Source organism: Pelodiscus sinensis, chromosome 7 (assembly GCF_049634645.1).
Source record: "Pelodiscus sinensis isolate JC-2024 chromosome 7, ASM4963464v1, whole genome shotgun sequence".
Classification (NCBI taxonomy): Eukaryota; Metazoa; Chordata; order Testudines; family Trionychidae; genus Pelodiscus; species Pelodiscus sinensis.
Genome location: NC_134717.1, coordinates 53,284,570 through 53,309,871, shown reverse-complemented (window position 1 = coordinate 53,309,871; position 25,302 = coordinate 53,284,570). Strand labels below are relative to the sequence as shown.

At 44.2% G+C, this 25,302-nt stretch overlaps 1 protein-coding gene across 13 annotated transcripts in view; it reads right to left on the bottom strand.

Annotated features, from left to right (window-relative positions):
* The window catches only part of GULP1 (GULP PTB domain containing engulfment adaptor 1), a 369,257-nt gene that overhangs the window by 225,666 nt on the left and 118,289 nt on the right, over positions 1 to 25,302 (bottom strand). For 2 of the 13 annotated variants that reach the window (XM_075933780.1, XM_075933783.1), the window contains one exon: positions 22,864 to 22,951. The exons of the other annotated variants lie outside the window; for them this stretch is intronic. The gene's annotated coding sequence lies outside the window, so the exon portion shown is untranslated. The remainder of the gene's footprint in view (positions 1 to 22,863; positions 22,952 to 25,302) is intronic. 13 annotated transcript variants of the gene reach the window in all.

Genomic DNA, 25,302 nt, shown 5'->3' with positions numbered 1-25,302 from the left:
GGGGAGGTCACAAAAGGCCTGATCTGCAGTCATTTGAGTGCTTACAGCACAACTAAGCATTCAACATCAGACGCAATTGCACTTTGCCCACAGATGGATAGATAATGCTTTATGACTGCTCTTGACTTTCATTATTTGGTCATTTTGTAAAAAAAATTATTGAAATATGACCTGCAGTCAAAGTAGGTCTCTTAAAGTAGCTTTCTTAAAATTCAAGCTAGGTCCACTAGGTCAGGAAAAGGCAAAATATTTTAGAAAATAATTTGTCAAGTATAAAACTGCACTGCGTTAGACAAATCTTGCTTGGTTTAATGAGGTCCAGTTTCAATTACATGTATTAGGGCAGTGTCACAGGGCCCTCACTATGCTTTGTGAAAATTGGCATATGAATATGCAAAAACTTAAAGATTTTTTTATGCAAAACAGGTCACTACATAATTTTCAAGTTATAATCTGCTAGATCTGTATAGCCTATTTTTGTGCATGTATCATTCTTATATGTGAAGTTAGGAACATTACATAAATCCATTTAAATCATCCACATATAATTCACACTGATTATGAGGACTCATGCATTCCCAGAGAATCCTTACATCCCCTTATGCATCCATGTCAGTGGCACCTAAAAGTCCCAAGGTGTTTCCCATCAACCCTGCACCCACAAAGGGTTAAAACCATTCACTGGGTAGGGCTTTGCCACCTCACTTAAGAGCATTTTTGTAATCCTGGATAGCCTTAATCTGGTGGTACCATCTCTATGGTAGAGCACAGACAGAAGTGTAGAATGAATGAGTAGTGAGGAAACCTTCATCTGTCAGTCATGTCAGGAGGCAAACTCCACTCATCCGGACTGGATGATCAGGTGAAAAGAAGGCTGAGTTTTTCCTAACAGGAGTGATGTTGCAGTCACTACTTCATCAATGAGAAAACAAAACACAATATTAAAATAAAAACCAATGGGAGTGACAATGATGAACTAAGATGCCTCCTGATGTGAAATTCTGATATTTTGGTATGTTTGTTCCTGGTGGGTAATAATACAAGCAAGGGATGTAAAATGCTGGTTAACCGATTAAAAGGGGTGCATGGGAGGGCCATACCAGCCCGGACAGGTTGCAGTAGCTCCCCTGCCTGCAGCGGCCAGGCTAGAGTATCCCCTCACCCCCGCTGTAGTAGGGGGCTGCTCTGTCCAGGCTGGAATGCCCCTGCTGGCCTCAAACCTGAGCTGGGCTCACCTCAATCGGGACCTGCTCCGGTGGGCTACTCCAACCCCACAGTTAAGCCTGATCCAGCCCCTTCTGGTTAACCATTAACATCCCTAATACAAACTAGCCATTCTAAATCTGTAAATGTAGTTAGAGATCTGAAATGTAACAATTTATCTCTCTCAATAAGAGCATAAATAGTAATGCAGATACATTTAATTTCAAGAGTATAAATACCTCAAGCCCCTGGGGTGAAAGATTTTTAGGAAGGAAAATTTCCATGTCAATATGATTCATAAATGAAAAGACAAAGTGGCAATGGAAAGTACTGTATTGAAAAAAATAAATGAAGCTTTTTTTCGATTTCACATATCATGTAACATTTTCCAGTTGAAAGTGAATTAACTTGATAAATAAGCATCTATTGTGCAAGCCTACTATGCTCCTTTTCATGACTGACTGATTTTTAGTATAAAATGACTTTTCATAAATCAAAGCATAGAAATTCAGAGCAGACCCAAGTTAAAATAAAAAGTTGGATTGTGCAATTTTCCACCAGCCCACAATAAGGTACGTATGGAGTTGTCTCACTCAAAGAACATTTTTCTTTACACTGAACTCTACCTAGACCATCCCATTTGAAGTGGATTGTCTCTTCAAGGGCACAAGAAGATGTCAGAGTCAGGAACTGTATGTGGGCCAGGGAGGAAGGAACACAGTTTTGTTCCAACCGTACCCAAAGTGAACAGTCATTTCTCTTACTTTAGCATAACTACTGCATCCATGCATAAGTGAAGGATTTGCATCTGTAGTTCACATACACTGACTCTTCTCTTTGGGTATGTCTATACTACAAAGTTAATTCGAAATAACAGTAGTTATTTCAAATAAACTTCAATAGCATCTACACAGGCAAACTGATATTTCGAAATAAATTCGAAATAGTGGAGCCCTTATTTCAAATTTGGTAAACCTCATTCTATGAGGAATAACACCAAATTCGAAATAGCTAATTCATAATAAGTGCTGTGTAGACAATTATTTCAAATTAGGGGGCCTCCAGCCCTTCCCAGTTTCCCCTGGTGGCCACTCTGGGCACAACCAGGAAAACTCCTCTCCTCTCCCCCAGCCCCGGGGCCCTTAAAGGGGTAGAGTCTGGCCACTGGGCATGTGCGAGAGCCAGGCCTGCCAGCAGCCGTAGACCCTTACCTAGTGGACGCACAATGTCAGACAGTGGCAGCCAGCCATCCCCAGCCCAGTCCCCCAGCACCCAGGGACCAACCAGGGGCCGTAGATGATGCGCACCTGCCTGGACTGGTGCGGAGATCATGGACTTCATTAAGGTGTGGGGAGAGGCCCCCAATACCCATGATCTCCACACCAGTCAGAGGAATGCTGCCGTCTATGGCTGCATAGCAGCCACCATGGCCCGCAAGGGACAGAGGCGCACCCAGGAGCAGGTGTGCCTGAAAGTTAAGGAGCTGCGGCAGGCGTAAACCAGGGCCACCAAGGGCAGTGCTGCAGCAGGGGCTGCCACCTGCCCCTACTTCCCCACCCTCAACCAAATCCTGGGGGCTGGGTGGTATTCGCCAGCCCGGGGGGCAGTGAGCTAGGAGCTGAGGGCCCTGACCCAGGCGCAGCAGAGCGGCCACCACCAACTGTCCCTGCACCAGAGTCGTCTGGGGAGGCCATACCAGGTAAGTGCCAGCACAGTCCCCTACCCAGGGGGGAAGGTAGGAAGTGAGACCAGGGACTGTGTGCGTGGGCTATGCCTCCCACAGATCACGCAGCCACCTGTGCACGTGTGGGCACATGCCGTGCCACCCTTGGGCAGGTGGTTCCAGCTGCGTGTCACACAGGGGCCGTGGCCCAATAGCCACACTTGTGTGTGAAGAGACCACACATGCTCCCGACCTCAGGGCAGGACACAGCAGAGCGCCCTCCCTTCACATGCCCCCTCTACACAGGGGCAGGGGACATCTCCCCCGGCCCCGGCCGCACTATGCACAGTACACGGGCATGGGTGCGGTCTCGGGGCAGCTCCCATTCCCAGGCAGAGCCGGACATGCCGATCATGGCCTCTGTGCAAGCACAGAGGCTCTGGCGGTGCAGGGCACAGTCGCCCTCACCTCACGGGGGGGCTGGGCATCATCCACTGTGTCCCCAGGGAGAACTGACCACTTCTCTTCTTTCTCTACAGCCGCACCAGCTGCTCATGCAGGGCGCACTACCCCGCCCAGGAAATGCTCCCGCACCCACGAACCCAGCAGGACCACCACCACGTGGCAGGGGTACAGAGAGCAGCACCTGCAGGCCCTGCGAGCCCAGACCCAGATCATGTAGCAGTGGTTGCAGAATGATCGGGAGTTCCAGCAGGAGCTGCTTGCCCAGGGTCGTGCCTTCTGTCACCATCTGCAGGCCCTGGTGCACAGCATGCTGCCCCGTGCCGGGCCTGCACCTGCTGCTCCCCCAGCTCCCGCTCCTCCTCCCACTCTTTCTCCCCATTCCCGACTCTCCCTCCTCAACCTCCACACTCTCCTCCTCAATCTCCACACACCCCACCTCAACCTCTGCACCCTCCTCCCCATCTCCCTGGGATGCCGAGGTCCCCTCCCCCGTCATTCTGTGAGGCAGTTGGCCCGGCAAGACCTCCACCCCGATCCCTGAGTTTCCCCTTCCCCTTTTCCCCCTTATTTCCCCCTTCCAGCTCCCTCCTTCCAGTTTTCCCCATACCCTCTCCCACAATCTCTCCTGCCCTCTCCTGCCTCCTTTCCCCCGTCTCCCCAGAGGTTCATCCCTCCTCCCCACAGTTGTGTTAAATAAAGACAGTTTATATTTTTGAAAATACGCATATTTTATTTGACATCAGGAAGGGGGGGCTCAAGAAAGGTAAGTGGAAGGAGGAGAGGGAGGAATGGGGCACAAGCCCCCAGTGGGGCAAACCAGGGACACTGTTAGAGCTCCTCAGGGTGGAAGCTCTCCTGCAGGGCCCCCTAGATCTTGACAGCCCTTCTATGGTCCTCCCGGATGGCAGCCTGCAGACAGTGCAGCCAGACTGCCGGCAACGTGTGCACGAGACGCAGCAGAGTCCCCAGGGGCAGGTCTGGTTCCATGTTGCAGAGTGCTGTGGTGTCCTGAGTGAGGGCAAGCAGAGCACTCCGAGACACAAATGCTTTGCTGTCCCTCAGCGAGGTAGACCAGCAAGCAGAGAATCTTGAGAACTGTCTGTCCGGGATGGGGGGTCGGGGCCCTTTAAGCACAGACTTCGGATAGCCTGAGGCAGCAGACCCACACACTAAGTCTGACCCTGATGCCCTGCTGGCACTGGTTCCAGCCAGCCATACCTTCAATTCAGGGTCCACTCAATGTGGACATGCTATTTCAAATTAGAAAAACACTATTTCAAATTAGTCGTTGTGTCTAGAAGAGTTATTTCAAATTAGCTTATTTCGAATTAACTAATTTGAAATAAGTTAATTCGAAATAACTAATTTGAAATAAGTTAATTCGAAATAGTACTGTAGTGTAGACATACCCTTTGTCTTACTTATTCCCTTTACTTGAATATCCCGGGGGGTATGTCTACACTACAGCACTAATTCGAACTAATTTAATTCAAATTAGTTAATTCGAACTAAGCTAATTCGAATTAGTGCATCTAGACCTAAAAACTAGTTTGAATTAGCATTTTGCTAATTCGAACTAGCATGTCCACATTGAGTGGATCCTGAACCAAGGTTAAGGATGGCCGGAAGCAGTGCCGGCAGGGCATCAGATTAGGACTTAGAGTGTGGAGCTGCTGTCTCAGGCTAGCCAAGAGCTGTGCTTAAAGGGACCCGATCCCCACCCCGGACAGACAGTTCTCAGGGATTCCCTGCTCGCTTGTCTAATTCGATGAGGGACAGCAAAGCAGTCCTGGCTTGGAGTGCCCTGAATGCCCACACTCGGCACATCACAGCACTCGGCCATCAGCCCAGCTGCACTTGCCGCAGGCTGCCATCCGGGGGTGGGGGGTGTCAATCGGGGGGCTGCAGAAGAGCTTCCACCCCGAGGAGCCCACAGAGCCACTCCAGTCCTCCCCATCGGAGGCTCGTACCCCATTCCTCCCTCACCTCCTTCCACTTACCCCTACCTAGCCCCCCTTCCTGATGTACAAAATAAAGGACACGTGTGTTCAAAAATAGAAACTCTCTTTATTTAACAGAACTCGGGGTGGCGTGGGGATTATCCTCTGGGGAGACTGGGAAAAGGAGGTGGGAGAGGGGAAGAGAGAGGGTGGGAGAGAGGAGGGCAACTAAAATGATCAGGGGTTTGGAACAGGTCCCATATGAAGAGAGGCTAAAGAGACTGGGACTTTTCAGCTTAGAAAAGAGGAGACCGCAGGGGGATATGATAGAGGTCTATAAAAGCATGAGTGGTGTGGAGAGGGTGCATAAAGAAAAGTTAGTTCCCATAATAGAAGGACTAGAGGACACCAAATGAAATGAATGGGTAGCAGGCTTCAAACGAATAACAGAAAGTTCTTCTTCACAAAGCAAATAGTCAACCTGTGGAACTCCTTGCTGCAGGAGGATGTGAAGGCTAGAACTAGAACAGAGTTTAAAGAGAAGTTAGATAAATTCATGGAGACTGGGTCCATGGAGTGGTATTAGCCAGGGGATAGAAATGGTGTCCCTGGCCTCTGTTTTGGAAGGCTGGAGATGGATGGCACGAGACAAATGACAAATGGTCATTGTCTTCGGTCCATCCCCTCCAGGGTAGCTGGTGTTGGCCACTGTCGGCAGACAGGCTACTGGGCTATATGGACTTTTGGTCTGACGCAGTACGGCCGTTCTAAGCTCAGGGCTCTGGGTCGGGAGTCTCACTGGACCACCTTGATTTTTATGCAAACCTGCCCTTGGGTGGCCAGGTTAGCCGCTATCCTGCCCTAGAAGGCCACTTTCCTGTGCTTAGTGCGGAGGTCGTGGATGAGGTCCACGATCTCCGCACTAGACCAGGCGGGCGCCCACCTCTTGCAGCCCTGGGCAGGCTCCTGGGAGCTGCCAGCCTGGTCCCGGGAAGAGGCGGAGGGGTGGGTGGCAGCGGGTGACTGGTTCGTGCCGTGCCAGGTGCAGAGTCTGCTGGCTGGGTGCTGGCAGGCTTGCACCTGGCACAGGTACCATAGCCAGCCCGTGCCCCTTTAAGGCCTCCGGGGCTGGGAGTGGGGCAGAAGAGTTTCCCTGATGGTGCCCAGAGTGGCCACCAGGGAAAGCTGGGGAGGGCTAGCCTCTCACTAGTTTGAATTAAGTGGCTACACAGCCCTTAATTCGAACTACTTAATTCGAACTAGGCGTTAGTCCTCGTAGAATGAGGTTTACCTAGTTCGAATTAAGCGCTCTGCTAGTTCGAATTAAGTTCAAACTAGCGGTTTGTATGTGTAGCGCCTATCAAAGTTAATTCGAACTAATGTCTGTTAGTTCGAATTAACTTTGTAGTGTAGACATACCCCAAGATAATCAGGATTTTCTCTGAGAAAGGACCTCAGAATTTGGCCCCAAAATGGACACATTACAACAAAAGCAAGATATGTAACTGGTGATTTATGGAGCAACTGCTACTCACCTCATTGTGAAGGTAGCATCATGATTTTTATTTAAGGAAGAATCTTGCATCCTCCCCAAAATCCCCATACATAGCCATAACATACACGATAAACAATATAAAGCACTATTACATCACATCGGTTTTTATTACAAAATGAGTGAAAAATATATTCTGGTTGAAATATGGGAAAATATAATAATACCATATTATACGTCTCCTTTCGTCTAAAGCAGAGAGCAACCTAGGCTAGTGAGTGGGCTGCATGAGTAGGAAGCAAGACAGGATAGGACAGTTTTGCTAATTGCTTGCATACCTAGAATTTGTGGGGTATGTAGATTGAAGCACAGCAGCATGTACCTTTGCTTATGTGTGTGTCAGTTTAGTAAAACATGTAGGAAAAAGCTGTGTGGATGGCAACTAGCAGAAACTGACAAACCTCCATGTGCACAACAGTAAACAAAATTTCTTGTGGGCCACATATAAAACCCCAATCGCCCCCCCCCCCATCTAAAGTGATGTATAGGCTATAGTCATTGGGATTACTTTACCCACTCCTGAAATGCATCTATTTATAGAGTAGAATGTATCAGCTATTCTATCCTACCAAGAAGCTGGTACTGGTGGTTTCCTGAGGGGACAGAGTAGGGTAACTGGTTTCTCCCCCCTGCCCCCAAGCAAGTGAGTGTCTGATTTCTAGGCAGAATTTTGTTAGGCAGAATATAATTATATAAGCTTTCATTTAGCCAGACATATGACACATGTTGAATATAAGAAAATTGATTTCATCCATGCTTAGCTCAAAAGAAAGGGGGATCACAACCCAGGAAAAGCACACATTACAAATGATCTTACGTTGATTTTGTTACCATATACATATAACAAAACTAATCAAATTGACTGTAATAAATCAACAGCCTTTTTGGAAGTCCATTGTTTAGTCTAGTATTATTATTTTCTACAACAACAATATATATTAACTTGTTTAAAAAAAAGATGTTTTTCATTCTATGTAAACAAAATGCACATCCTTGCAATTTTGCTATAATGCCAGTTGTTTAAACTGCTGCATCTATGGCAAACAACATATGCAGCTGATTAAGTGGATTTTTACCCATGGAAGCTTATGCCCAAATAAATCTGTTAGTATATAAGTTGAGACAGGACTCCTGGTTGTTTTGGCAGATACAGACTAACACGGCTACCCCTCTGAGACTAGAAGATATGCTTACATGCCTTTGATAGTACAGAGTTCAGAGTTTCCACTTGGGTATTATAGTACTACTGACTTACTTACAATCTTGTACTTTACAAAAATAAGTCAGTATTTGCTCACTAATGATATATCTTCTTCCAGTTTATTGTTTATTGCTATTCATTTCCAAAACGAGAAGTGTATTCTATACATATTGCCTTACTAAGTCATTTTACGCTACTACAAACTTGTCTAATTTGTTCTGTGAAAAAACTTGAATAAGTCACCCACATTTGAGTCCAGACTGAGTCTGGCTGCTTTGTGGGTATACAAGGGATAGAGATGCATAGAAGCCTGCCCCAATATCCCTTTATTGTTTCACTCCTAAGTTCTGGGAATACTCCCTTCTAATACTTGGGAAAAAGCTACTCCAAAAAAGATGGCTCTGACTTCTCCTTGGCACTAGACAGCTCTACTGGCAGGATGCCAAGAGGGATCTCACAGTATAATAATGGAAAGTGTAACATGCACATTTCACTGAACAGCAGCTAACTCTGGGCCAGGGGCGGGGGGATGCACTTTCTTGAGGTACAATCCTGGCTAGGTGCTAAAGGAGGGTAATGCCTCCAAAAACAGTTCCCAAAGGAGTTACTGATCCCATGAGAGGACCATCCCTCTTATCCCATGACAGCACATGTTGTTTAAGAGCTTTTAGTCAGGTACCTTGTCAAAAGCTGAGTATCTAAATACAGGCAGTCCCCGGGTTACGTACAAGATAGGGACTATAGGTTTGTTCTTAAGTTGAATTTGTATGTAAGTCGGAACTGGCTCCAGATTCAGCTGCTCCCACTGAAACTGACCAGGGGCTGACTACAGGAAGCCAGAGGCAGAGTTGCTCTGCCCCCAGCTTCCTGGAATCAGCCTGATCAGTTTCAACAGCTGCTGAATCTGGGGCCTGGGACAGAACACCTGGGGCGCTGAATGGTAGGTTCCCACAGCACCAACCCGGCAGCACCCCAGCTGCTCTACCCAAGGCGTCTGGCAAAAAAAGCCTGGTCTGCTGGGGGGGAGGGGGCGCACTAGCTGCGCCCCCTCCCCCCCCCAGCAGACCAGGGAGACCCGAGCAAAGCCGCACAGGCGGAGGGACCCCGCCGCCCGTGTGGCTTTGCTCCTGTCTCCCTGGTCTGCTGGGGGGGTCCAGCAAAGCCACTGGACCCCCCCAGCAGACCAGGGACACCCGAGCAAAGCCGCCACCTGGGCGGCTTTGCTCGGTTGCCCGGGAGCAAAGCCGCCCAGGCAGCGGGACCCCCGCCGCCTGGGCGGCTTTGCTCCTGTCCCCCTGGTCTGCTGGGGGGGTGCAGCAAAGCCGCTGGACCCCCCCAGCAGACCAGGGACACCCGAGCAAAGCCGCCGCCTGGGAGGCTTTGCTCCCAGGCAAACAAGCTCCAGGGCGAGAAAAGCCCCGTTCGTAAGTGCGGATCCGACATAAGTCGGATCCGCATAAGTCGGGGACTGCCTGTACACTATATCCACTGGATTCCCTTGTCCATATGCTTGTTGACTCGTCTAAAGAATATTAGTAGAGTGCTTCTTGAGCTAAAATAATTTTGGGAGGTTGTGAAGGTATTTGGAAAGATAAAAACAAAACCCTCAAGAGGAACAAGGTATACCAATTCTTAATCTTCCCAATAAAGGAATCTTATCTCCATTTTTATTTTAGTATTCCAGATTTAAGAGTGATTAATTTTGGGAGAGCACTGATTAATTTATGACCCAAATATAATTACTTTAGTGTGATACTGTGCTAGCAACCATTTCCACTATTCCAACTAGAACGGTCATTCCTAAGGTTTCTTCCATTTTGAAATATTCTATCACAGAGGGATAGATTATTTTAGAATTTGGAATATAGCTGGATTGGACAATCTATTGCCACAAATAGATTTTAAATTTGACCGCAGGACTGAAATGGAAAAGGGGCTATTTCTAGGAATTTCTAAATGTATCGAGTAAGTAGTTAATTAGTAAAACCAAGAAATGAAGCCAAAGGTGAAAGTGAGTTTTCAGTTTAAAAGTTCTAGCTTAGAAAGACCTAGCCTATTTTTTATTTCATGAACATCTAGTCTTTATACTTTAAATGTTGGTCTGCTCCCTTTTAAAATATAACTATGGTCACATGCTGATTATTATTATTGTTTTAACAAATGTGTGTAATTATAAGTGGTACACTAGGGAGCTGATCTTAAGTGCACTGAAGCCAATGAGCATCTTTCCACTGATTTCATTGAGATCTGGATCACCCCTGTGTAGGCTGGGTTTTTCCCCCCCTACCGCTACTAGAATTTTGATTCTGTGAGAATTTGATCCGCAGAATGAGAACATTCATTTGTTCCAGTCCATAAATTGCATATGCAATGATTTGATTACACAATAAATACTATCTCTTGCTATATTTTCTAGTCCCTTGTTTAATAAAATGCCCAAGTACAAACAGTCAAATATGCATAGACGATGAGATGAGAAATTATCTTAAGTGCGAGTGTGGTATGGAAACTCCAGAGACTAAAACTCTTGAACGAGTTAGGTTTTCCTGTTGCATTTTGCTATTAAATGGTTGAAGGGGCAAACACGGCTTCTTATCTGTAAATTCCCTACCACCTTCTTGCCAAATTAAGCACATAGACACAGAGTATTTTCTCCTCTGGTGTACATTATTGGGCTTCAGAATATGTTCCCGCTGGCTAGCATATACTAATCAATCAAAAGTGCAAATTCAGAAACGGTGCAGCACCGTAGTCAATATGGTAATTAACATCTACATTAATTTATGTGGTTTCTCAGAAAAAAAGGCAGAGCAAATTAATCTACGAAGTCTGGAAGCTAATTAACACAAAGTTTATGTAGAGGTTTTAAAAGAAGATAAAATCTTATTACTTTCTAAAAATATTCCTTACTAAAATATTTTAAATCACAAAGGTAAGTGAACATGACCAGTTTATACAAACCAAAGTCAGGAAATTATGAGAGTTAATGCTGAAAATTCATCTTTATGAACACTGTGATGCCACAATACTGAAATATTGATAGATTAAAATTATTTAAGTGCAGAGTCTCATTTCTCTCTGGAATTTCTGGTTTTCACAAGTTCAAAACAACTGTATGTTAATGTTGCCATTTATCTGTGAATTTCCATTTTTACAGTTACTTAAGCATAATGCAGGATTGTTTATTCTAAATCTCATGTAAATACATAAGGACAGATTTTCAAGCTTTGTCAGCTGATTTCTACCAGCTGAGATTCTGCAACATATGTCTCTATGAGTCTGTTTTAATACTTTTACGTTGTTTAATTTAATTACAGAAAAGGCGATTTTAATAAGCAAAGATGTTTATACAGCATGGAGCAAGGATATGAAATAACTTACATTTACACCATAACTAAACCAAAATATTCTACTAAATAGATGAGCTTTTAAGCAGACTAGCCTCCCCCCTCCCCTTTACACAAAAATAACCTGTTGTATTTTTAAGACCTTTAATAAGGATTTCTATAATCTTATAGGGTCCTTTGTGAGAGAAGGAGAAGCCATTGTGATTGCCATTAAAAATGTTCCAATTAAAATTTAGCGAAATTGTACTTGCTGTTTTACATAGTACTTCCTTACACCTTGTACAGTAAAGGCTCTTAAGTGAATCCTAACTCAGATAGTTAAGTTATGAATACTGATATTAACTAGCTGCAAATATAGCATTGTTATCTGAAGCAACTGCGTTTTTTAAGATTGAGCACCATAAAACCGCACTATAGGGGTCATAGGTTGTAATGTAATCTCTGTGCAGAAAGCTTCAGAAAGACAGCTTTCAAAGCCAAGTAAGATCTTTTAAACCTTCAAAGGCACATGATTATTTTTTTTCTGTTAAAACAGCAAAATATGAGTATTCTAAAAACAAACATAAATGTAGGGGACATTTAGCTTCAGATATCACAATAAACTGAAGCAAAATCCAGACTCCTGACATTAGGAAAGTTTGAATCAGAGACTCTGTGCCAGGGTGGGCAATATTTTTTTTACCAGGATTTTTTTTTCAAAAATGTCTGAGCTGCCTTAAAAGGGGTGGGGCCTCAGGCAGAAGGAATGGAGCCAGGATACTTCTGTGCTTCCCCACCCACAGACCCTGATTGGTCTGTGGGTCGGGGAGCATGTGAAGTCTTTGCCCCTACCCCGCCCAGAGAGAACCACCAGCTATTCTGAACAGCTGGCAGTTCTCTCGAGGCACCCGCCTACTGGAAGTGGGAGAAGACTTTGCATGCTCCCCCACCCCCGTCCCCAGGCCAATCAGGGCTTGGGGGTGGGGGAAGCATGCAAAGTCTGGCCCTGCCCTTCAAGGGAGCCCTGCACTTAGTTACCCACCAGCTGAGCAGCAGCTGGTGGTTGACTAGGTGCCGAGCCCCTTGCAGGGTGGGAGGAGATTTTATGCACTCCCCCTTCCCCCAGGGCAATCAGGGTTTGGGGGCAACTGGAGTGTGCAAAGTCTTCTCCAGCCCTGCCCCCACCCTTCAAGGAGTGCCTGGGGGTAGGGAGAGCACAAAGTCTGTTGCTCCCTGCACCCTGACACGTGGTGCTTAGAGTCAGCCGCTAAGGTTGACTCTAAGTGCTGAACACTCCCTGGTCTGTAGGCCCTGACTGGCCTAGGGGTCAGGGAGCGGCAGGACCTCCACAGGCCAGATCAACCTGCTCGGCGGGCTGCATCCAGCCTGCAGGGGGCTCTTTTGCCTCTCCCCTCCCCTGCTCTATGCAACCTCTAACCCAAACTAATCTCTACTGGGCTGTACCTGGAGTTACTGCAGGTTATACAAAAACAAAGTAAGGCATAATATAAATATGATTCCACTTGTGGTACAAGAGACTGGAGCCTGTTCATGTTACAAAGCATGGACTCAGAGGGAAAGTTTGAGAGAAACAAAAAGCTGAAGCAACAGATTGTATGAAACCAGTCAAATCTCAGCAAGATTAAATGTTTTGAGACATATAACAACCCAGAATAGCAGCTGGAGGATCACCCTGAAGGAACCCGAACAATTAAATCAGAGAGCTGCATCTACATGTGAATGTTCCTGTACACAAGTCACATAAAACATCAAAGAGAAAAATCAGTGCCCATTGCTGTGCACAGCCAGCTCACAGATGGAGAGGCTTCCATAGGCTGAACAGCATCATTGCTTCCTTTAAATGCATGGCGTTGTCAGCTGTTCCACAGGTTCTTCATGACCATGTAATTTCCCCTTGTTGCTTTTCTCTCTAAATTTTCTATGAATACAGGATCCTGAAAATTGCAGAGTCCTAGGCATACGTTGTAGACCTACTGATTAATGTTGCTGCAGATGAGTAAACTCAAAGTTTCAGGGAAGTTTGTGTTACAGAAACTTGAGACATTAAAAAGATTTCCAACCCAGCATTACACCAGCCTGATTTTTGGGTTGCCACAACAAATGATGGCATGGAACCTCATATAGCATGACATAAGCCACCAGCATAAAGGACTGAATCTCAGTCTAAACATTTTATGGGATACAAGACAGCTAATACTATTCCAAACTGGAAAATTCAATAATAGAAAGGTAGCTGTGTTAGTCTGATCTTGCTAAAACAAAAGGAAAAACTATGTAGCACTTTAAAGACTATCAAGATGGTTTAATAGGTGATGAGCTTTTTTCATTATATTCCTTTGGTATACATGGTCATGGCTATTCCCTTCGGGTACGTCTACATTTGCTCCCTAGTTTGAGCTAGGGATGCAAATGTAGGCGACCGAAATTGCTAATGAAGTGGGGATTTAAATATCCCACGCTTCCTTAGCATGATCTTGCCGGTGCGTTACTCCACTCAACAGCTGATTCAAAAGTGAAAATGCGCACCGGGACGCATTAGTTCGAACCAAGGGGCTTGATTCAAACTAACAGGTCCCGGTGCACACTTTCACTTTCGAATCAGCTGTTGAGCGGAGTAACGCGCCGGCAAGATCATGCTAATGAAGCGTGGGATATTTAAATCCCCGCTTCATTAGCACTTTCGGTCGCCTACATTTGCATCCCTAGCTTGAACTAGGGAGCAAGGGTAGACGTGCCCTTCCAGAATATGACCTGAGGAAGTTGGTCTGGCCACGAAAGCTCATCACCTATCAAACCATCTTGTTAGTCTTTAAAGTGCTACATAGTTTTTTCTTTCGGTTCAGTTTGGAATAAGTATCCTTGACTCCTAAAAAATGTGTTTTTGCAAAAAATGTCAGAACATCATAAAAGGCTGCACAGACAAATCACTTGATCCTAAACAAAAATGCTGAAATACAATTTACCTGTCACTACACAGGCCCTGCCTTCATTTAAAATCTTTCTTCATCCTACCTCGGCCCCCAAAATATGTTATACTGTTGTACAAAATTTGCATGTACGCTGCTCAGTGTGTATTACAGTAAACTTCGATAATCCGGCACCTTTAGGACCCAGGGAGTGCTGGATTATCAGATATGCCGGACTATTGGAAGGGGGGGCTATGAGGGGTCTGGGATGGGGTGGGGGGGATGCGGGGTGGCGCTGCGGGAAACTGACCAGCGGCTGACTCAGGGAAGCCCGGGTCAGAGCAGCTCCAATTGTCCAGCTGCCTGGAGCACTTCCGGGTTCCAGGTGGTGCTGGACTATCAGGAGTGCCAGACCACTGGATGCCAGACAACTGGAGTTTTACTGTACATGTTCTTGCTGTGCCAGGTCACCATGCTGTGATGTCGTACACCAACAATGGGGAGTAACAGTGTTACCACTTTATAGTGAAAAATAGGTTAGCAGAAGCAAAGCTCTTGCTCTTACTAAGGCTTTTACATGGGCCTGCCTGCTTTGCCAGAAAACTCTTCAAGACACTGAGGGTGCGTCTAGACTGGCAAGATTTTGCGCAAAACTTGCCAGCTGTCTACACTGGCCGCTTGAATTTGCGCAAGAGCACTGACTTTGTAATGTACAAAATCAGTGCTTCTTGCGCAAATACTTTCACGCTCCTGCTTGGGAAAAATCCCTCTTGCACAAGAATAATTGAGCAAGAGGGCCAGTGTAGACAGGGAAGAATTGTTTTGCGCAAAAAAGCCCCGATGGCTAAAATGGCGATAGGGGTTTTCTTACGCAAAATCGCGTCTAGACTGGCCAAGGATGCTTTTGTGCAAAAGCACTTTTTGTGCAAAAGCATCCTTGCCAATCTAGATGATCTTTTGTGGAAATACTTTTAACGGAAAAACTTTTCCGTTAAAAGTATTTCCGCAAAATCATGCCAGCCTAGATGTAGCCTGACAGTCTTTCTTTTTTCCCCAAGAGACAAAAATTGCAACAAATCCCTATCTTCTCTTCAAGCCCTTTTCCTCTCTTAAGAAACTATCTAAAAAGAGATGACTATTGAGCCCCATGTCCTCTTAGTACACAAGGAAGAAACGACAATCTGAAATGTCTATACAAGTCAGAGGCCAAATACAGGCAGTCCCCGGGTTACATGGATCCGACTTACATCGGATCCCTACTTACAAACGGGGTGAGGCAACCCCGCACTAGCTGCTTCCCCCCAGCAGTCCAGGGAGACGCGAAGCTAGCGCCCCCCCCTCCTCCACCTGGCAGACCAGGGAGACGCGGAGCGGCTTTTCTCAGCAGACACCTCAGCTTGAGAATAAAGGACTGAGGGAAGTGAGGTGTGGGAGAATAAAACTGAGCTCTGGAGAAATGTTTGGCTAGAGTTTCCCCTACAATATGTACCAGTTCCGACTTACATACAAATTCAACTTAAGAACAAACCTACAGTCCCTATCTTGTACGTAATCCGGGGACTGCCTGTACATAAACCAATGTAATAAGAAAAATACAATCCAAATTAAACAATTTAGCAGGTTGAATTAGAAGTATAACAATCATTATTATCAATAATATTTTGATTAAAACCATTTTATAGCTGTGCATATCAGTTTTCCAACTGCTCCCGATTACATAAAAATGATGGAAACTTACTGGGAAATGTATTAGGCTTCTATACTTTCCTATGAACTAAATAAATAACACTTAACTGTTTACATTAAAATTACAGATTCCAATATTAAGTTCACAGTCTAGGTTACTTAAAGGATCTAATTTCAAAGAGTTGTTTCAGAAGGACTATACTTTTCACTATTCATGTTCAATCAGTATTATTTGCTCATGGTTATTATGGTTTAAAGAGATATAAAGTATTCTTTTACTACTGCCTTACATGTAAAGTAGAAGAAATTACAGGTACTGATTGTATGTAGGGTATTTTGTTTCTTTTAAAAATAAAATTACTTCTGGGTAGCATTTTCTATAAAAGCCTGCAGAATAGAAATAACGAGTTAAATTAAGCTTGATGCTCGAGCAGAAAATATTTCCAAGTTGTAATGCAGTTAACAATCCCCTTATTTCCCCTTAAACAATCATGTGCATTCATACCAAGGGCTAAATCCTCCCAGCAGATCTCAGAAAAGCAGCTCAAATAAAGTATTATCGTGAGGGCAACATAGAAATGTTGATCAGCTGGATTCTTCCATTGTGCAAATAAGGATTTGTTTCCTGAACACCACTTATTCTCACAATACAACAAATGAATTTCGAAAAGGAAGTAAAGGGGTATGTTTTTTGCACATTGCAAATAGCTTTTATCCCCCATGATTCCCTTTTTAGATTCGGGTTTTCTAAACCTGACTCAAAGTTCACTTTAGGTAAAATGCTTTTATATCATCTGTTAAATGTATTAAACCACTCCATTTTGATTTAGACAATCAGCTCATTCGTCTCATTGCTCTCAGTTAATTTTCTTTTCCAATTATCAAGAGTACCCAGTGATGAATGACATGGAAAACAAGCAGGATAATTAACATTTCCTTCACTCGGAGTGACAAGAGGCTATTCTCAGCACAGTTACAGTGCCCTGCCTATGAAATGGAAAAATTTTCTTCAACGAATTGTATAGAAAAATACTATATTTGAAAGCTTTTAAAAGCTCTGTGCTATAGCTTTCCCTCCTCAACAACTGCAGAGCCCTCATTGCTGTAAGACAGACTTGCAGGTTGGCCTTCTGTCTCCATATCTCAAGGAAATAAATTACCTCCTCCCTCCAGACATCCTTATTTCACAGCCCTTTCCTGTATCACCTGTCCCCATCTCTGCTACCTAATTATATACTCCTTTTGCCATGAGGGGAAAGCAAGCACGTAGAGGATGCCAATTCAGTTATATGACACAAGAGCAACAACAACAACAAAGGCATTATATTCCTAACATGCTACCTCCAATGCACTATGTATATAGGTGATTGGCAGTATACTGAAACAAAATACAGGACTATGTAGCACTTTAAAGACTAACAAGATGGTTTATTAGATGATGAGCTTTCGAGGGCCAGACCCACTTCCTCAGATCAAATAGTGGAAGACAATAGTCACAGCCATATATACCAAAGGATACAATTAAAAAAATGAGCACATATGAAAAGGACAAATGTTTTCATATGTGTTCATTTTTTTAATTGTATCCTTTGGTATATATGGCTATGACAATTTTCTTCCACTATTTGATCTGAGGAAGTGGGTCTGGCCCATGAAAGCTCATCATCTAATAAACCATCTTGTTAGTCTTTAAAGTGCTACATAGTCCTGTATTTTGTTTCAGCTACACCAGACTAACACGGCTACATTTCTATCACTAGCTGTATACTGGTTACTCAGAGGGAAAATAGTGGCAGAGCATCAGTGACCAGGTGCAATCGTGGTTCAGTCCAGCTCCCTCTCCTGTGAGTGTCCATGACACAGGAAGAGTGTCTCAGTCCTTATGATTATTTAGGATAGCAGTCACAACAAGATTCTGGACTTATAAGTACTTCAACTTCAGACTAAAGAAAACAACCACCATTTACCAGAGTGCGGTCTTATTTCTGCGTCATCCAAAAAAGATATCAGCACTGTAACCTACTGGTTTTGCAAAGAATGTCATGGAAAGGTTAAATGATAACACTTTAAGTACCAAGTGATTTAGCCACTTAGGCTAAATCTCACAGAAAGTCAAACACTTAGCTAGAAATAAGGAGAAGATTTTTAACAGTACAGGTATAAGTAACTATTGGAAATATTTACCTAAGGATATAGTGGATTTTCTGTCACTTGCAGTGTTTAAATAGATTGGATGTCTTTCTAAAGCCTGTGTTATAGCTCAAATCAGATGTTTTGGCCTTGGTCCAGGAGTCACCTACTGACATGTTATGGCCTGTGTTATGCATGAGGTCAGACTAAACAATCATAATGGTAATTTCTGGCCTTAAAAATATATCACTTTTGATTTTTTTTTGCAACCCAAAACATCGATAACAGATACACTTACCATTTCTACTTATCAATTAGAGATTTAAAGTATTACTGGCATTAGGTCTATTATCTGCATTATCTTTATACACTTGTAAAGAAAGTGGTTTCTCTCATTAATAATTAATTATAATAATTACTAATTACAATATGCCACCGGCATCAGAAATCAACAATTATGTTATGAATTAATGCATTAATTATCTAGCACATTCATTACTATTTTGGCTTAATCATACTAAAATGCACCTATTTTTAAATATATAGTTAAATTGGATAGTATTTACCAGATTGATTCATTCTTTATTAAATTATTTTACCCATTTATTGAATAAATGTCAATCTACTATATATATTAGAAACTTTGTCTGTTTATCTGTGTTCCATCCATCCGTGAGTCTATTTGTTCAAGGGAGAGGTCTGACAAAAAGGGGGCAGCCAGGAGCCAGAGGAGCGGACTGGGATGGTTATAACCCTTACTGGGCCAACAGGATACAGGGGTGGAGAAAGGGACAGCTATCTACTATATATTTCAGAGAATTTGTCAACGTATCTGTCTGTCTCCCAGCAAATGGACATGTATACCTCCCCATCTGTGTTTGCTGCAGCAGCCATGGAAAGGTCCTTCTCACCTGGCCCCATCCTACTGTGGTGAAAGAGAGATGGGGTAGTTCTGTCTCCTTAGAGTAGATTACATACTGAACGCCTCATCCCCAGCACTCCCCGACCCCTTCCCGGAACAATGATTTAAATGAAAAACAAAATGTACCTGAGTTAAGGACCTGAGCAACACCAGGTGAATCTTCTAGTTACTTAATAATTTAATTTAATGTAATTTAGAACAGCTAAACAAATCCATTAGACCAAATTTATCCCTCATTCAACTTCTTAAAAAGCATATAAAAAGTTGCACTGTGAAACTATATGGCTTTTCTTTTGTACAGCATGCTCACAGGATGAATGTCACTTAACCTACATAAAAGATCCCAAAGATCCTTTAAGGGTTTTATATGAGTGAGGTTCTGAGGTTCAGTGATGGTCTAGTCGAAGAACAGTAGCATAGGTGTTAATTTACTTTTTCTGTCTATTGAGTTAGAACTCTTCAGAACTCAACCGCAAAAAGCCTGGGAGGGCTACCTAAATACCATCATTTACAAGAAATTTCTTTATGCTTTTTAATTCTGTTTTCTTTAAATTACCAAAGTTAATGCAACATTAAGATTACATTAAATGCAAAAGCCAATGTACATTAACTCCCTTGCACATCTTTATTATTCGTGTTTTGATTTGTGTAAGTAATTAAATGTAATTCTAAATACCTACAGAACATGTAATGTGAGAGAATAAACATTGGGAAAAACAAATCTGACATTTCCTATTTTTATGATTATATAAAAAAATTAACATAGACCATAAGGGCTTGACAAAAAATTAATTTGAATGAAATGCTTTTGTATGTTTCTTGAGACTTCAGAGCCTTATCATGAATATCCAAAAGCACAAGTAGTCCCAGTAACTGTCTAGAGTGTATAATGCCCACTTCTTTGGAGTAAGTAATGATTTGCAGCATCACCACATTAGGATTGTTCATCTAGTTACAGTGGAGGAGGTCTAGGTTGGATATTAGGAAAAACTATTTCACTAGCAGAGTGGTGAAGCACTGGAATGGGTTACTTAGGGAGGTGGTTATAGCCAGACACAAACCCCATCTTGTTTTTCCACAAACCCCATCTTGTCCCCCCCCCCCCCCCCCCCCAGAGAGCAAGAGAGAGGCAGTCAGCCTTTGATGCCCTGGGAACACAGGTGTGCTGCCTGTCCCTGACTCTACCATAAACAGAAACCAGACAGTAAATGGGCTAGCTGACGACCCGGGGCCTCCCGTCGCCCTGATGGCTAGTACCAGTAATTGACACGCCTGCACTGTCCCAGGAGAGGAATCTTCGCCCATCACATACCAGAGGTGCCCATTGTCTGCATTTTTCCCAGGTGTAAATTATGCTTTGCACCCTTCGTGGGAAACTTGGTGTTCAAAGCCATTTTTCCTAATTGGCCACTTGAAACCAGGAAGAAGCCTACATGACCCAAGGGGTATAAAAGAGGTTCAGCAGCCCACCCCATTTGAGCTCCAATCATCTATACCTGCTGGCAGGTATTGATTGTCTCCCGAGGTCTGTGGGACGCCCAACCTCGCCCTACTTCTTCCCGAAGGATTGAGAGAAAGACGCTGGCCACGCCAAGTCTGGAACGCAGGGGTGAGAATATATACCTGCTATGTGTCTATTTTGCATGCATTTAATAAGAGCTCAGAGAACCAAAGGGTTTCATGGTACCTGTAAGTGACTTATTAGTGTAATTTCTGTCCTGTCCTTTGTAGTGTCTGTGTTATCTGTAACACAGTAGTAGCATTTAACAACTAAGTTTACCCTGTAACAGTAAATAGTAACTGTTTAAGCTTTAACCTGACTCCTTCAGTTGCTGTAACAGAACCAAGCACAATTTAAAAGAACTTCAGCCGGTCATAAGGGACTCACTGCCCTGACCGTCGGCTGACAGTGGTGGAATCTCCAGCCCTAGAAGTTTTTAAGTCTCGGCTTGACAAAGCCCTGGCTGGGTTGATTTAGTTGGGATTGGTCCTGGCTTGGGCAGGGGGCTGGACTTGATGACCTCCTGAGGTCTCTTCCAGCTCTGTGATTCTATGATCTACTACCAACTTATGTCATTGTAACTATAGCAATAGAGGTGTGGAAAATGCACACCCTTAAGTGACACAGTTATGATAAATGAACCTATGGTGTAGACAGAGCTATGTCATCTGGGGCAGAGGCTTCTCCTCAGACATAGTTATTGCCTCTCATGGAAACAATGGAGAAGCTCTTCCATCAGGTCAGGTAAAGCATTCACTAAGTGCTACAGCGGTACAGCTGCCTCTGCAGTGCTGTAAGTGTAGACAAGCCCTCAGTTTTCCACTACATTTTGGTGCATGCTAACCATTGTTTAAATGAAGTGTGCATTTGCTCAAGCATGGCCCTTCATTAGGAATTCCTCCCCTTTAGATCATGTCCTTGGGGGGGGGGGGGGGTCCACTGCTAGAATAATGGGCTGTCAGTGAACACATCAAGTGCCAGAAAGGCAGTAGTTCTGCAGCTAAAATTAACCAAACCAGAGGCACTGAAAAAAAAATCAATAGATTTCTCCAGGCAGTGGATGCCGATCAGGCATACTAAAGCCCCACAATGTTAACTGCAGTATACAATTACAGTAGTAAAAATAAATTTTACATCTCTCTAGCAAACAACAGGAAAGTTGTGACCTTCCACTGAACTATTCAAATTCCCTGTAGCCAATATGAAATGACAACACTTTAAGCATTTCAGATTTACTATAGACCTTTACACCAACTTTCATCTGTTTCTGAACATGTTAATTCATTACAAATACAGGAACAAGACATTGCTCTAGTTACCCCATTTTATACACGCATTTTATTAAAAGGGCCAGACTGTGACCTTGTGGAATAAGGTGTTATTCTCCTTAAAAGGAGAAGAAACGCCATTTCAAAAACACGGAGTTAAACTTCTCTCTCTCTCTCTCTCTCAAAGATACAGAATAAATTAGAGAAAACACATCGGATCAATGTGCCTCTCTCTAAACTCTGTTGTAACATTAAAGGTGAAGAATTTTTGGTATATTCTTTGCTTCCCATTATATTAGTCATTCAGTCACCAAAAAACAAACCTACCTTGATGATGCAGAATTTGATGGATCTCTAAAACAGACTTTTTAAAGTATGAGACAACAGCTCTGACTTGAAATCCCCAAAGTCTAATTACTACATAAGCTCATAATAAATCAGTAAAATCTACACTGGAATTTGTGTCTAATCATCTTAGGTATAGCTGTTTCTCAGCACTAAATAAATCTACTTGCAAAAAAAGTAGTAGCTATCACAAATTCTTTTAAATTACATTTGCCTTTAATTTACATCTACCAGCATCACCTCCCAACCCTTATAGGAAGGGGCTGTGTCAGGGCCAGGCAATAATTTTTGATGGGGGGGGGAGTACTCCAAGATTTTGGTAAGGTAAGTGGTCAAGGACTGTACTTTGCTATGGAGGGGGGGTGAGTTTTGTGATGGAGGTTGAGTGTACAATGGACTTTGGGGTAGGGGCATAGGAGAGGGTGTGGGGGTCTGAGAGGGAGTTTGGGTGAAGGAGGGAATTGTGACCTGGGGCAGAGGATTTGAGTGCAGGGTCCTGTAGGATGTATGGCTGCAGAAGTGGATTTTGACGTGGGGGAAGAGTGTAAGAGGGGGTCGAAGTCTGGAAGGGAGAAGTGCATGGGGTTTTGGTGGTGACCTGGGGCAGAGGATTGGAGTTCCGGTGCAGGGAAAGGGTATGGTTGCAGGAGAGGATTCTGGCCTGGGGGAAGGCTATAGGCAGTGCAGGGTCTGAGCGGGAGTTGTGATGTGGGGCAGAGCCAGGGGTTGCTTACCTTAGGTGGCTCCTGGCCAACAGCTCAAAGGGGACCCCAAGGCAGGCTCCCTCCCATTCGTGACTTCATAATGCTGGTGTAGTAATTACTGAAAAAAACATTTTTCAGAAAACCTTCTATGTGCTTCTGCAATTATTACCAAATTGAGCAGCTAGAAATAAAATAGGTCAGCAAAATGTAACCAACCAACTGCGTACACTACCAGTAAAGGCTCCCTCTGATGCAACCTCCAATGTAGTGAAGCTGGGAGGAGGGGTAAGGTACTTTCTTGTATTAGCAGGATGTGGCTCTTGTGATGATTGGCCTAAATAAGAGCCAGGGTCAATTCCACCCACTACCACCAGGGGCACATGACACCAAGTAGCACATGGAGGGAGCCTACAGTCATTTTGATCAGCCTCGGGCTGCAGCATGCAGAGAGCCTGCCTTGGTGTCTCAGCAGGATGGGCTGTGGGCCAGTTCAAAAGGCTTGGCGGGCTGGACCCAAGCTGCAGGCCATAGCTTGCCTGCCCCTAGGCTATGTAAAGCCTTGTAACCCCTTCCTCTAAAGGCACAGGAAAGGTCTCAAACAGGAGGAAGTTCTCCTGCTAGGAATAAATACTCCCGATGTCCAGGGACAGGAGGGAGAAGGTAAACACCCTGCACTGACTTAGCCCAGGGATTACAAGCTATAACTGTCAGGAAAGAAAAGATTTATTTTCCTTTGTGCCTAGGCCACAGCTCCTTCTCCATACGCCACAGATTTTGGCCTCTCATTTGCCACAGCCCCCTACATTTCCAGTTAAAAGAGCTTCTCAGAGAAACTAGCTTCCCCATCAGCCCAGTAGCCCCTAACAGTTAAAATCCCCTATGTGGGGATGGTATTTTTTAACTCTTCACTTGGTACAAGAAACAGTGCAACACGTGAATGTATGTTTTCATGCTGTGCAGAGATGTTACCTTTGAACCTCAACATTTCTTTTCCTTTTCTGATATAAAGTCTAAAAAAAGTTTTTCGAATTAAACATTATCTTTTATTTAGTGGTCTGATTTTTAAAAGTGCTGACTATCACAAACAGGCCCAGCTCTCATCTCTGGGAAGATACTGGTCTGGGAAGATACTGGTCTGTTATGAATGGACCCAACTGGTGAAATCCATGTGCTCCTAAGAAAAGTCTGTTTAGGCAGAGTTCCTAGCTCTATGTCTCTAAGGGTATGTCTACACTACCCTCCTAGTTCGAACTAGGAGGGTAATGTAGGCATACCGCACTTGCAAATGAAGCCCGAGATTTGAATTTCCCGGGCTTCATTTGCATAAGCTGGGCGCCGCCATTTTTAAATCCCAGCTCGTTCGAACCCCGTGCCGCACGGACTTCATGGAGTGAGGAGTAACGGTAGTTCGGACTAGGAAGCCTAGTCCGAACTACCTAGTCCGTGCCGCGTGTAGCGGTGCGGCACGGGGTTCGAACGAGCCGGGATTTAAAAATGGCAGCGCCCGGCTTATGCAAATGAAGCCCGGGAAATTCAAATCTCGGGCTTCATTTGCAAGTGCGGTATGCCTACATTACCCTCCTAGTTCGAACTAGGAGGGTAGTGTAGACATACCCTAAGGTAGACACTACCTGGGCTAGAGCTTGTGTCAGCCACCCTTCCTTGGGATTTGGTACTCCACAGACCAGCTTCCTAGATACCTAAAAAAGTGCTCAACCTTCCCAAGCCTCCTGTTTCTTATACATGTGATGGCGCTCTCAGTGACAGCTCTCACTCAAGTTTCCCACATCCCTCCCTGGCACAGCAGGGTCTGGAATGGTCTGGCCAACACTGAACACAAAATGGCAGTTTGCAAACAAAACTGAAGGCACAAAAGGAAAGAAAATAGAAAATGGAGTTCACAGTCTGCTAGAGATCCAGGAAACTTTATCAAACTGAGCACATGTGATTTCAGCTGACTTCAATGGAAAGGTGTGAGACCTCTCCACTTCTGAAAAGCAGGCCACTAACTTCCTATCATCAGTAATATATAAACTGTCATGACTGGGTTATAAGAAACAGTATTTCCTAATGCTGGAGAAAGTTATTTCCATAAATTCACACTAAAACCAAAACACAAAGGCCGTGTCTACATTGGCACCCTTTTCTGGAAAAGGGATGCTAATGAGACAAGTCGGAATTGCAAATGCCGCGGGGGATTTAAATATCCCCCGCGGCATTTGCATTAACATGGCTGCCGCTTTTTTCCGGCTTGGGGATTTATTTTCCTTTGTGCCTAGGCTACAGCTCCTTCTCCATACGCCACAGATTTTGGCTTCTCATTTGCCACAGCCCCCTACATTTCCAGTTAAAAGAGCCTCTCAGAGAAATCAGCTTCCCCATCAGCCCAGTAGCTCTTAAAATCAGGAATAAGGGATCTTCCGGAAAAGGCTTTATTTTCCGAAAGATCCCTGTCTAGACTGGCGCTTT